The following is a 14,540-nucleotide window of genomic DNA, read 5'->3' as shown; positions in this document are numbered from 1 at the left end:
GGATCGGTCCAAGTCAGCATGGATTTATGAAAGGGAAATCATGCTTGAAAAATCTTCTAGAATTTTTTGAGGATGTAACTAGTAGAGTGGACAAGGAAGAACCAGTGGATGTGGTGCATTTGGACTTTCAAAGGCTTTTGACAAGGTCCCGCATAAGAGATTGGTGTGCAAAATTAAAGCACATGGTATTGGGGGTAATGTACTGATGTGGATAGAGAACTGGTTGGCAGACAGGAAGCAGAGAGTCGGGATAAATGGGTCCTTTTCAGAATGGCAGGCAGTGACTAGTGGGGTGCCGCAGAGCTCAGCTATATACAATATACATTAATGATTTGGATGAAGGAATTGAGTGTAATATCTCCAAATTTGCAGATGACACTAAGCTGGGTGGCGGCGTGAGCTGTGAGGAGGATGCTAAGAGGCTGCAGGGTGATTTGGACAGGCATGGCAGATGCAGTATAATGTGGATAAATGTGAGATTATCCACTTTGGGGGCAAAAACGCGAAGGCAGAATATTATCTGAATGGCTGCAGATTAGGAAAAGGGGAGGTGCAACGAGACCTGGGTGTCATGGTACATCAGTCATTGAAAGTTGGCATGCAGGTACAGCAGGCGGTGAAGAAGGCAAAGTTGGCCTTCATAGCTAGGGGATTTGAGTATAGGAGCACAGAGGTCTTACTGCAGTTGTACAGGCCTCACCTGGAATATTGTGTTCAGTTTTGGTCTCCTAATCTGAGGAAGGACGTTCTTGCTGTTGAGGGAGTGCAGCGAAGGTTCACCAGACTGATTCCAGGGATGGCAGGAATGACATATAAGGAGAGACTGAATCGTCTGGGCCTGTATTCACTGGAGTTTAGAATGATGAGAGGGGATCTCATAGAAACATATAAAATTCTGACGGGACTGGACAGGTTAAATGCAGGAAGAATGTTCTCGATGTTGGTGAACTCCAGAACCAGGGGACACAGTCTACGGAAAGGGGTAAGCCATTTAGGACTGAGATGTGGAGAAAATTCTTAACTCGGAGAGTTATTAACCTGTGGAATTCCCTACCGCAGAGAGTTATTGATCTCAGTTCATTGGATATATTCAAGAGGGAATATATATCCCCTTACGGCTAAAGGGATCAAGGGGTATGGAGAGAAAGCAGGAAAGGGGTACTGAGGTGAATGATCAGCCATGATCTTATTGAATGGTGGTGCAGGCTCGAAGGACCGAATGGCCTACTCCTGCACCTATTTTCTATGTTTCTATAACAACACGATTGCCCCACAGTATACAATCCGACTGAATAGACAGTTCGTCTTTGCGATGAATGGAAAGTTTGATCTCCTCGCACATTTGCTTGGGTATGGCAGACCAATCACCTTTTAGGATGCAACTCTTCACCACCGATTAAAATCGGGTCCTGGCTAGTCCAGGTCTTAACTTGTTGAGCCGTGACAGGGGTTCCTTCACTATCAAAAGCATCCATAACTAACAGTAGGTCCTCCGGTTGTGCCGTTTCCACTTCCGGTGTGGGCAACGGCAGACGGCTCAAAGCATCGGCACAATTCTCGGTGCCAGGTCTATGGCAAGTGACATAATCATAAGCGGATAATGTCAGCGCCCACCTCTGGATGCGGGATGAAGCATTGGTATTTATTTTTTTGTTTTCAGAGAACAATGAAATGAGCGGCTTGTGATCTGTCTCCAGTTCAAACCGAAGACCAAACAGGTACTGATGCATCTTTTTAACCCCATACACACAGGCTAGTGCTCTACCATGCTGTCGGCTCTTTCCGCTTTAGACAAACTTTTTGAAGGATACGCGACTGGTTGAAGTTTACCCGACTCATTAGCTTGTTGGAGTACATAACCAATTCCATATGCCGAAGCACCACAGGCCAATACTAAATGTTTACATGGGTCATAATGTACCAGCAGCTTGTTAGAGCAAAGCAGATGAGTGGCTTTTTCACCCCACACCCAGATGTTGCCTTTTCTGAACAGTATGTGCAGTGGTTCTAGTTAGGTGCTCAATTTAGGTAGGAAGTTACCGAAGTAGTTGAGTCGACCCAGGAATGAACGCAGCTCCGTCACATTCTGCAGCTTGGGTGCATTCTTGATGGCCTTGGTCTTCGCGTCTGTGGGCCTGATGCCGTCAGCAGCAATTTTCCTCCCCAGGAATTCAACCTCTGGTTCCATGAAGATGCACTTCAAGCGTTTCAGTCTGAGTCCCACTTTGTCCAGACAATGTCGAATCTCTTCCAGGTTGTTCAGATGTTCCTCGGAGTCACGACCAGTGATCAGGTTGTCATCTTGGAACACGACGGTTCTAGGAACGGACTTCAGTAGACTCTCCATGTTCCTCTGAAATATTGCTGCAGCTGAGTGAATTCCAAAAGGGCACCTGTGATAAATAAACAATCCTTTATGCGTGTTAATACATGTAAGTCTCTTCGACGTCTCGACCAGCTCCTGTGTCATGTAGGCCGACGTCAAGTCCAGTTTGGTGAACGACTTCCCCCCTGACTAGCGTTGCAAACAAGTCATCAGCCTTCGGTAACGGGTACTGATCCTGTTTCGAAACCCTGTTGATCGTAGCCTTGTAGTCTCCACAGATTCTGACCGTGCCATCACTTTTCAGCACAGGAACAATGGGGCTGGCCCATTCATTAAATTCAACCGGTGATATGATCCCTTCACGCTGGAGTCTGTCCAGTTCGATTTCAATCTTCTTCCTCATCATATACGGAACTGCCGAGCTTTATGATGGATGGGTCTTGCATCCGAATCCACATGGATCTGCAGCTTGGCTCCCGTGAAGTTGCCGATGCCTGGTTCAAACAGCGAGGGAACTTGCTCAATACTTGGGCACACGTATCTTTCTCTGACGACAACACCTTGATGTCGTTGCAATCGTATCTGATTTTTTTCTCTCCAGTTCCTGCCGAACAGCTTTAGGCCATTGCCTGGGACAATCCATAGCGGTAACTCGTGAACCACACTGTCATATGACACTTTAATTGTGGCACTGCCAATCACCGTTATGAGTTCTTTGGTGTACGTGCGCAACTTGGCATTGACTGGACTCAGCCTGGGCGCCTCAGCCTTAGTATCCCACAGCTTGTCGAGTGCCCTCTGGCTCATTATCGATTGACTCGCCCCCGTGTCCAGTTCCATCGATACCGGCACCCCATTAAATTTCATGTTGATCATTATCGGTTTGCTCTTAATTAGGAACAAGTACAGTCCATATACTTCCTCCGCTGGTATCTCGGATTGTGTATCTGGATCCTCTCTAGTCTGACCATCATCCTCCACATGGTGTGTCGCAGCACGCTTGCTCATCTGTGGACACTTGCACTGGAGATGCCCCACTCTCAGACAGCCTTTGCAACTATATTGCTTAAATCGGCACTGCTGGTGCCGGTGATTTCCCCCACAATGCCAACAATGAGAAATCGGATGCATTCCCGCTGGCGGACTTTGGGCAACCACAGGTTTCGCGTACGCAGTCGGGTAGGCCGAAGGCTGAATCAATCACATTTACAGTACTTGCCGAGTTTCGAGCTTTCACTGATATCTGCTTTAGACTTCTATCCACCATCTTGGATGACTGAGCGATCGTGATGGCCCTGTTCAAGTCCAACGTCTCCACCGCCAGTAGTTTATGCAGGATCACCTCGTGGTTGATGCCGATTACAAAGAAGTCCCGCAACATGTCTGCCAACATAACCCCGAACTTACACGGTCCCGCTAGATGTCTCAGGTCGGCAACGAATTCCGCTGCATTCTGGCCCTCTGGGCGAACGTGTGTATAAAACCTGTATCTCGAGATGATGATGTCTTCGTCTGGCTTAAGGTGGTCCTGTACCAGTGTACACAATTCTTCATACGTCGTCTCTGTTGGACTCACAGGCAGGAGTAGATTCTTTATCAGACTATAAACTTTTGGACCACAAACCGTGAGGAACACCGCCATGCGCCGATCTGCGTCACTGACCTCCTCCATTTTGTTGGCCACGAAGAACTGGCTCAAACGGCTCACAAAGTCTGCTCAATCTTCTCCTTCCACAAATCGCTCCAACAATCCAATTGTGCTCATTTTTGCATGCAAAGGTTCTTGTTGCCGCGTCTACAAATGTTGTGTATGCAATAACTGTTAGACTGAGTACTCTTTAACTCCAAGAGGTATGACCTTGGCTCTGCTTTATTAAAGCCCAAAGTGATTAATATACAAAATGGCAGGCCTTTTATACTTGGGCTGCACACACTCCGACAGTGACGCCATCTGGTGGCTAGTGATCCCTAAAGTACATACATGACAAATTTTGAGATGGGGATTGCAGGAGAGTCTGCCCGAGTCTAGCGGAGCGACGATTAATTTAATGTTAAGTTTGGCTAGATTTGTGATTGCTCAAAGAAGGAATGCTCTGTTTTTTTTAAGGGGAAGAGAATAAACCTAAAGAGTACTTTAAATATAAACTAAGAGATAATTATAAGGCTCTGTGTATATTTTATTCAGAAAATAATTTAAACATAGTATTTTATGATCAATTTGTAAAGTAAATAGATGTACTTAACAAATTAACCTTCAGGTTTTGATGTTAATATGTGTTGGAGGAACGGCTGTGCAGAGGGCCGGATTGGATTTGTATGATACAATGGAATGATCACAATGTTGTAAATGTTCTTAATGTTCAATAAATATTCATATTAAAAAAAAGCGGGTAGCACTCTCGCCTGAGTCAGAAAGTTGTGGATTCAAATCCCACTCCAGGGACTTGAGCCCCAAAATATAGGCTGACACTCACAATGCAGTACTGAGGGAGTGCCGTACTGTCAGAGGGACAGTACTGAGGGAGCGTTGCACTGTCGGAGGGGCTGTACTGAGGGAGTGCCGCACTGTCGGAGGGGCAGTACTGAGGGAGTGCCACACTGTCGAAGGGGCTGTACAGAGGGAGCACTATGACAGATGATTTCTAAAATTAGCATATCTGATTGTTCGGATATGAGTGGGTGTGGCATCTATTGACTTTACATCACACAATGGTGTAAGCTTTACTCGTGTGGCATCACTTCAGGATCTGCAGATACGTCCGTGGCTGTCCGGGGGTGCTTCCCCACGAGTGCGAGCACCCGCTCCTCCATCTCAGTGATGTCGCTGGGGACTGGTGGCCCCCCACCCGTTCGCCTCTGCACGGACCTCATCGTCGATAGCGTCTTCTGTAAAAGGTGACAGGACGACATGGCATGAGACCATTGCGTGATATCATTGCTCGGTACTGTCACAGAGACTGATACAGGACATAACCCACAGATGTAATCATCATTATTATGATAATTATCATTCTTTTCCTAAAGACGTGCACCGTAACCGCAGGCTTTGAGTAAAACATTATCAGTAAAAGTGAAAGACCTCATATCTGCTGATTGGTCTGTGAAACGCCTTGAGATGTTTTACTGCGTTGAAGGGGCTATATAAATGCAAGTTCTACACCATGGCCACGAGCTAAAGTGGCCCTTCTGGAGTGTGGGAGAGCAGCAGACATGGAGGTGTGCCGTGTGTAACAGTACGTCGGGTGCACACATGAGGCCCCTCACCTGAAGGGCGGAGCTATAGAACCTTTGGAGATTTTAACCCTTTGGCCTGGAAGGGATTTAGCCAATCTAATCATCAAAACTCGGCTGCCCCGTGTCCTATGTCGCACCAAGTCCCGCTCACCCATCACCCTCTTTGCTCGCTGCCCCGTGTCCTAACTCGCACCGAGTCCCGCTCACCCATCACCCCCTGTGCTCGCTGCCCCGTGTCCTAACTCGCACCGAGTCCCGCTCACCCATCAACCCCTGAGCTCGTTGACCCGTGTCCTAAATCCCACCAAGTCCCACTCACCCATCACCCCCTTTGCTCGCTGCCCCGTGTCCTAACTCGCACCGAGTCCCGCTCACCCATCACCCCCTGTGCTCACTGCCCCGTGTCCTAACTCGCACCGAGTCCCGCTCACCAATCACCATCTGTGCTCACTGCCCCGTGTCCTAACTCACACCAAGTCCCACTCACCAATCACCATCTGTGCTCACTGCCCCGTGTCCTAACTCACACCAAGTCCCACTCACCCATCACCCCCTGTGCCCCGTGTCCTAACTTGCACCGAGTCCCACTCACCAATCACCACCTGTGCTCGCTGCCCTGTGTCCTAACTCGCACCGAGTCCCGCTCACCCAATACCTCCTGTGCTTGCTACCCCGTGTCCTAACTTGCACCAAGTCCCACTCACCCATCACCCCCTGTGCCCCGTGTCCTAACTTGCACCGAGTCCCACTCACCAATCACCACCTGTGCTCGCTGCCCTGTGTCCTAACTCGCACCGAGTCCCGCTCACCCATCAACCCCTGAGCTCGTTGACCCGTGTCCTAAATCCCACCAAGTCCCACTCACCCATCACCCCCTTTGCTCGCTGCCCCGTGTCCTAACTCGCACCGAGTCCCGCTCACCCATCACCCCCTGTGCTCACTGCCCCGTGTCCTAACTCGCACCGAGTCCCGCTCACCAATCACCATCTGTGCTCACTGCCCCGTGTCCTAACTCACACCAAGTCCCACTCACCAATCACCATCTGTGCTCACTGCCCCGTGTCCTAACTCACACCAAGTCCCACTCACCCATCACCCCCTGTGCCCCGTGTCCTAACTTGCACCAAGTCCCACTCATTCATCACCCCCTGTGCTCGCTGACCCGTGTCCTAACTCGCACCAAGTCCCGCTCACCCATCACCCTCTGTGCTCACTGACCCGTGTCCTAACTCGCACCCAGTCCCGCTCACCCATCACCCTCTGTGCTCACTGACCCGTGTCCTAACTCGCACCCAGTCCTGCTCACCCATCACCCCCCTGTGCTCACTGACCTGTGTCCTAACTCCCACCAAGTCCCGCTCACCCATCACCCTCTGTGCTCACTGACCCGTGTCCTAACTCGCACCCAGTCCTGCTCACCCATCACCCCCCTGTGCTCACTGACCCGTGTCCTAACTCGCACCCAGTCCTGCTCACCCATCACCCTCTGTGCTCACTGACCTACATTGGCTCCCGGTCTCGATTTCAAAATTCTCATCCTTGTTGTCAAATCCCACCATATCCCTCGCCGCTCCCTATCTCTGTAATCTCCTCCAGCCCCACAACCCCCCGAGGTGTCTGCACTCCTCTAATTCCTAATTCTGCCCTCTTGAGCTTCCCTGATTATAATCGCTCCACCATCGGTGGCCGTGCCTTCTGTCGCCTGGGCCCCAAGCTCTGGAACTCCCTCCCTAAACCTCTCTGCCTCTCTTTCCTCCTTCAAGACGCTCCTTTTAAAGCTACCTCTTTTATCCCAATATCTCCTTAAGTGGCTCGGTGTCGAATTCTGTTTGACAATCTTCACGTGAAACACCTTGGGACATTTTACTACATAAAAGGCACTATATAAATACAAGTTGTTGTTGTTATGGAATATCAGTGTAATCATCACCATCATCATCATAGGCGGTCCCTCGAACGAGGAAGACTTTGTTTCCACATGGGTTCACAGATGTTTCAATGAAGGACCCGATGTTCCAGATCCTGAACTCCAATTGAGGGGGTGGAAGATGCCTGTGCGTGGATTTTTTAAACGTGTGGTGACCGTTGCACATCAGCCACCACACGGGCTTGACAGAGCTCGGCCTTCATCCAGTGGCAAGGGTTAACCAGGACCTGCTCTGCTGCACGGACCGAGTGTGCACACATATCACAGTGTGGGCTGGCCCGTGCTGCCCCTGGGCCCTGTACCCTCATTCGCCGCACCTCCGCCCACGGTGTTCCAGGGCCCCGCGCTCCAGCTCTATTTATAGCCCCGACCTGCGATGTCAGTATTTACAGGGGATCCCCGGGAGTGTGTCAGTATTTACAGGGGGTCCCCGGGAGTGTGTCAGTATTTACAGGGGGTCCCCGGGAGTGTGTCAGTATTTACAGGGGGTCCCCGGGAGTGTGTCAGTATTTACAGAGGGTCCCCGAGAGTGTGTCAGTATTTACAGGGGGTCCCCGGGAGTGTGTCAGTATTTACAGGGGGTCCCCGGGAGTGTGTCAGTATTTACAGGAGGTCCCCAGGGAATGTGTCAGTATTTACAGAGGGTCCCTGGGAGTGTGTCAGTATTTACAGGGGGTCCCCGGGAGTGTGTCAGTATTTACAGGGGGTCCCCGGGAGTGTGTCAGTATTTACAGGGGATCCCCGGGAGTGTGTCAGTATTTACAGGAGGTCCCCAGGGAATGTGTCAGTATTTACAGAGGGTCCCTGGGAGTGTGTCAGTATTTACAGAGGGTCCCCGGGAGTGTGCCAGTATTTACAGGGGGTCCCCGGGAGTGTGTCAGTATTTACAGGAGGTCCCCAGGGAATGTGTCAGTATTTACAGGGGGTCTCCGGGAGTGTGTCAGTATTTACAGACAGTCCCCGGGAATGTGTCAGTATTTACAGGGGGTCCCCAGGAGTGTGTCAGTATTTACAGGAGGTCCCCGGGAGTATGTCAGTATTTACAGGGGGTCCCCGGGAGTGTGTCAGTATTTACAGGGGGTCCCGGGGAGTGTGTCAGTATTTACAGGGGGTCCCCGGGACTGTGTCAGTATTTACAGGAGGTCCCCAGGAGTGTGTCAATATTTACAGGGGGTCCCCGGGGAGTGTGTCAGTATTTACAGGGGGTCCCGGGGAGTGTGTCAGTATTTACAGGGGTCCCGGGGAGTGTGCCAGTATTTACAGGGGGTCCCGGGGAGTGTGTCAGTATTTACAGGGGTCCCGGGGAGTGTGCCAGTATTTACAGGTGATCTCCGAGACTGTCAGTATTTATAGGGAGTCCCCAGGACTGTTGGTATACCTCACAGTCCTGTGTGCTGCCAATGTTGGAGCTGAGGGTGTGGTGAAAGTGTATTCAGTCGCATGGTAAATATGTACTCTGTGAAATCACCTATGTATTAGTCATATGTCTACCTGATGTCTACTTTATGATTGGATATATTATAACCTCACATGTACCTTGTCCCATTGTATTTTTGATATATAACTTTTACAGTTCTTTATATTATCAGCTTTTCGTATTACTCAAACAATTCTGCAATAACTATAAAACCTAGAGTCGGTCCAGCTTTGCAAAACGGTAAGAACTGAAACATTCTGCCTTCGTGCAATTAACGCAGCGTGAGATTGCTGGCATAAGCAGTAGCTATAATCACACTCAGGTTCCTGGTCACCAGATAAGAGATTATCTCTTTTTACAATAGGCCCTCGGCATTATTAGCCTGAGATTAGATAAGGAATGTGAGATAACAGGCCCAATGTTGCTGACTAAGACCTTGAGAGGAATCATAGAAACATAGAAACATAGAAACTAGGTGCAGGAGTAGACCATTCGGCCCTTCGAGCCTGCACTGCCATTCAATAAGATCATGGCTGATCATTCACCTCAGTACCCTTTTCCTGCATCCTCTCTCCATGCCCCTTGATCCCCTTTGCCGTAAGGGCCATATCTAACACCCTCTTGAATATATCCAATGAAGTGGCATCAACAACATTCTGCAGCAGGGAATTTCACAGGTTAACTCCTCTCTGAGTTTCTCCTCATCTCAGTCCTAAATGGCCTACCCCTTATCCTAAGACTATGTCCCCGGGTTCTGGACTTCCCCAACATCGGGAACATTCTTCCTGCATCTAACCTGTCCAGTCCCGTCAGAATCTTATACGTTTCTACGATATCCCCTCTCATCCTTCTAAACTCCAGTGAATAAAGGCCCAGTTGATCCAGTCTCTCCTCATATGACAGCCCAGCTATCCCTGGAATCAGTCTGGTGAACCTTCGCTGCACTCCCTCAATAGCAAGAATGTCCTTCCTCAGATTAGGAGACCAAAACTGAACACAATATTCCAGGTGAGGCCTCACTAAGGTCCTGTACAACTGCAGTAAGAGACATCCCTGCTCCTATACTCAAATCCCCTAGCTATGAAGGCCAACATACCATTTGCCTTGTACCATGTACCTGCATGCCCACTTTCAGTGACAAATGAACCATGGCACCCGGGTCTCGTTGCACCTCCCCTTTTCCTAATCTGCCACCATTCAGATAATATTCTGCCTTCGTGTTTTTGCCCCCAAAATGGATAACCTCACATTTATCCACATTATACTGCATCTGCCATGCATTTGCCCACTCACTTAACCTGTCCAAGTCACCCTGCAGCCTCTCAGCATCCTCCTCACAGCTCACACCGCCACCCAGTTTAGTGTCATCCACAAACTTGGAGATATTACACTCAATTCCTTCATCTAAATCATTGATGTATATTGTAAATAGCTGGGGTCCCAGCACTGAGCCCTGCGGCACTCCACTAGTCACTGCCTGCCATTCTGAAAAGGACCCGTTTGTCCCGACTCTCTGCTTCCTGTCTGCCAACCAGTTCTCTATCCCCGTCAGTACATTACCCCCAATACCATGCGCTTTAATCATGGCCCAGTAAGATGGGGTGACTGCCCCTTTGGGTGTTGTAGATCAATGATCGGTCAGCTAAAAGGGGCATGGAGCCTGAGAGCCACTCAATCCCCTCTGGTCCAGCAAAGGTAAAGCAGGGCTCAGTGCTGGGTCCCTTGCTTTTTGTGGTATACATTAATGATCTAGACTTGAATGTAGGCGGGATGATTAAGAAGTTTGCAGATAATACAAAAAATGGCCGTGCGGTTGATAATGAAGAAGAAAGCTGTAGACTGCAGGAAGATATCAATCAACTGGTCAGATGGCAGAACATAGAAACATAGAAACATAGAAAATAGGTGCAGGAGTAGGCCATTCGGCCCTTCTAGCCTGCACCGCCATCCAATGAGTTCATGGCTGAACATTCAACTTCAGTACCCCATTCCTGCTTTCTCACCATACCCCTTGATTTCCCTAGTAGTAAGGACTTCATCTAACTCCTTTTTGAATATATTCAGTGAACTGGCCTCAACAACTTTCTGTGGTAGAGAATTCCACAGGTTCACCACTCTCTGGGTGAAGAAATTCCTCCTCATCTCGGTCATAAATGGCTTACCCCTTATCCTTAGACTGTGTCCCCTGGTTCTGGACTTCCCCAACATTGGGAACATTCTTCCTGCATCTAACCTGTCTAACCCCATCAGAATTTTAAACGTTTCTATGAGGTCCCCTCTCATTCTTCTGAGCTCCAGTGAATACAAGCCCAGTTGATCCAGTCTTTCTTGATAGGTCAGTCCCGCCATCCCGGGAATCAGTCTGGTGAACCTTCGCTGCACTCCCTCAATAGCAAGAATGTCCTTCCTCAGGTTAGGAGACCAAAACTGTGCACAATACTCCAGGCCCTCACCAAGGCCCTGTACAACAGTAGCAACACCTCCTTGCCCCTGTACTCAAATCCCCTCGCTATGAAGGCCAACATGCCATTTGCTTTCTTAACCGCCTGCTGTACCTGCATGCCAACCTTCAATGACTGATGTACCATGACACCCAGGTCTCTTTGCACCTCCCCTTTTCCTACAGTGGCAAATGGAATTCAATCCGGAGAATTGTGAGGTAATGCATTTGGGGAGGGGCAACAAGGCAAGGTAGGACACTGAGAAATGTAGAGCAACAAAGAGACCTTGGAGTGCATGTCCACAGATCCCTGAAGGTAGCAGGCCAGGTAGATAAGGTGGCTAAGAAGGCATACGGAATACTTGCCTTTATTTGTCGAGGCATAGAATACAAGAGCGGGGGGGGGGTTATGCTAGAACTGTATAAAACACTAGTTAGGCCACAGCTGGAGTACTGCGTGCAGTTCTGGTAACCACATTACAGGAAAGATGTGATTGCACTGGAGAGGGTACAGAGGAGATTTATGAGGATGTTGCCGGGAGTGGAGAATTTTAGCTATGAGGAAAGATTGGATAGGCTGGTGTTGTTTTCTTGGGAACAGAGGAGGCTGAGGGGAGACCTGATTGAGGTGTATAAAATTATGAGGGGCCTAGATAGAGTGGGTAGGAAGGACCTGTTTCCCTTGGCAGAGGGGTCAACAACCAGGGGGCACAGATTTAAAGTAATTGGGAGAAGGTTCAGAGGGGATTTGAGGTTAAATGTCTTCACCCAGAGGGCTGTGGGGTTTTGGAACTCACTGTCTGAAAGGGTGGTAGAGGCAGAAACCCTCATCACATTTAAAAAGTACCTGGATGTGCACCTGAAGTGCCGTAACCTGAAGGACTACGGACCGAGAGCTGGAAAGTGGGATTAGGCTGGATAGCTCCTGGTCGGCCGACACAGACACGATGGGCCGAATGGCCTCCTTCCGTGCTGTAAATCTCTGTGATTCTACGATAAGGAGAGGGCTGATTCTTCTTCCCTTGGGCTGGGAGGTACTTAACACCCTATTGGCCACAGCACCCTGTGGAAAGCTCCAATCGGGATCGTGAGAGACCCCAGGTGGGGTGGGTGGAAAGACCCCAGGGAGCGGTGGGGGGGAAGAGACCCGGGGGGGGGAGGTGGAGAGACCCAGGGGGGGTGGACTGGCAAGACCCCGGGGGGGGGGGGCGTGAGGGACCTCGGGTGGGGGTGAGGGGGGAGACCCCAGGAGGGGGGTGAGGTGGGGGTGAGACCCGGGAGGGGGTGCGGGGAGAGACCCCGGGACGAGTGGGGGTGAAGTGACCCTGGTGGGGGAGGGGGGAGGTGGAAGCTCCTTTCAAGATGGGCAGGTACTTTGCCCAGGATTGTACGGATGATATAATTCTCGTTGTGTACTATAAACCACTGCCAAGATAAGTGCTGGTCCTTGTTTAATGGTTAATAAAGCACCGCTGTACCACACTGGAGACATGACGATCATTGGGAAAGGGTACAGCAAACTCCCTAGCGTGGGACGTGCACAAGAGCCTTGAGTCGGAGGAATTCAGATATCACGTGGGATTGTAAGGTGGGAATAGTTACAGAGATAGGGAGGGGCGAGGCCACGGTGGGATTTCATCACGAGGATGAGAATCTCAAATTCGAGGCGTTGCCGGACCGGGAACCAATGTAGTTCGGCGAGCACAGGGGGTGATGGGTGAGCGGGACTTGGTGCGAGTTAGGACACGGGGCAGCGAGCACAGCGGGTGATGGGTGAGCGGGACTTGGTGCGAGTTAGGACATGGGGCAGTGAGCACAGGGGGTGATGGGTGATCGGGACTGGGTGTGAGTTGGGACACAGGGCAGTGAGCACAGGGGGTGATGGGTGAGTGGGATTGAGTGTGAGTTAGGACGCGGGTCAGCGAGCACAGGGGGTGATGGGTGAGCGGGACTTGGTGCGAGTTAGGACACGGGTCAGCGAGCACAGGGGGGTGATGGGTGAGTGGGACTTGGTGCGAGTTAGGACACGGGCAGTGAGCACAGGGGGTAATGGGTGAGCGGGACTTGGTGCAAGTTAGGACACGGGTCAGCGAGCACAGGGGGTGATGGGTGAGTGGGACTGGGTGCGAGTTAGAACACGGGGCAGCACGGGTTTTGGATGAGCTCATGTTTATGTAGATTGGAAGGTGGGAGGCCAGCCAGGAGTGTGTTGGAATAGTCAAGTCTCGAGGTAACAAAGGCACGGATGAGGGTTTCAGCAACGGATGGGCTGAGGCAAGGGGCGGAGACGGGCGACGTTACAGAGGTGGAAATAGGCGATGTTTGCTGGTTGGAAGCTCAATTCTGGGTCACACTTGGACGCGAGGTTGCGAGATGGTTCAGGCTCGGACAGTAGCGAGGAATTGTGGCGAGGACCGAAGACAGTGGTGCCCAAATTGCCCCTTTCTGTAGGGCCCATGGACACCTGAGAGCGCTGACCACTGACGGCATCTCCTACTCTGCCTCGCCCCTCCCACTTCCGCTCCGCGACTCACGGCTTCTCCACCCCGCCCCGCCCCCACTTCCAACCCGCGAGTCACGGCCCCTCTACCCCGCCCCCACTTCTGTCCAGATGATGAGGTCGCTCCGCGCCCCCCCGCCCCCACTTCCGCCCCGCTAGTCATGGCCCCTCCGCCACTCCGCCCTCCGCCCCCCCCCCCCCAACCTCCGTTCCGCCTCCATTTCCGCCCCGGTGATGAGGCCATTTCCACCCCGTCCCCAATCGGGAGAGTGTTGATTCTCTCCCGATTGGCCATCCCATACATTGGGGTGGCCGGAACTGATTGAAAACGGTAGGTGCGTTTTGTTCCGAGTGCCGGGCAATTTCGAACATAGCTTCAGTATTCCCAGTATTCAATTGGAAGAAATTGCCGCTGATCCAGGACCGGACATTGGGCAAGCAGTTTGACATGACAGCTCAAGTGCGACTGGCCTCGATTGAGTCCACTCTCACCGCTCCAATCGTGGCTCCAGCAATCCAGCGCACAGATACCTCTGGAGTCTCCCAAGGATTGCCCCCTTGGCTCCTTTCTCTTCATCATCTCCATGCTGCCCCTGGGTGACATCATCTGCAGAGCCGGGGAACAGGTTCCACGTGGACACTCGGGATTCTCCCCTGAATGTGTGCCGTGTGCACGTGTCTGGGCAAGCTGTGTGG

Source organism: Pristiophorus japonicus, chromosome 1 (genome assembly GCF_044704955.1).
Source record: "Pristiophorus japonicus isolate sPriJap1 chromosome 1, sPriJap1.hap1, whole genome shotgun sequence".
Lineage (NCBI taxonomy): Eukaryota > Metazoa > Chordata > Chondrichthyes > Pristiophoridae > Pristiophorus > Pristiophorus japonicus.
Note: the sequence above shows the minus strand (reverse complement) of the source record.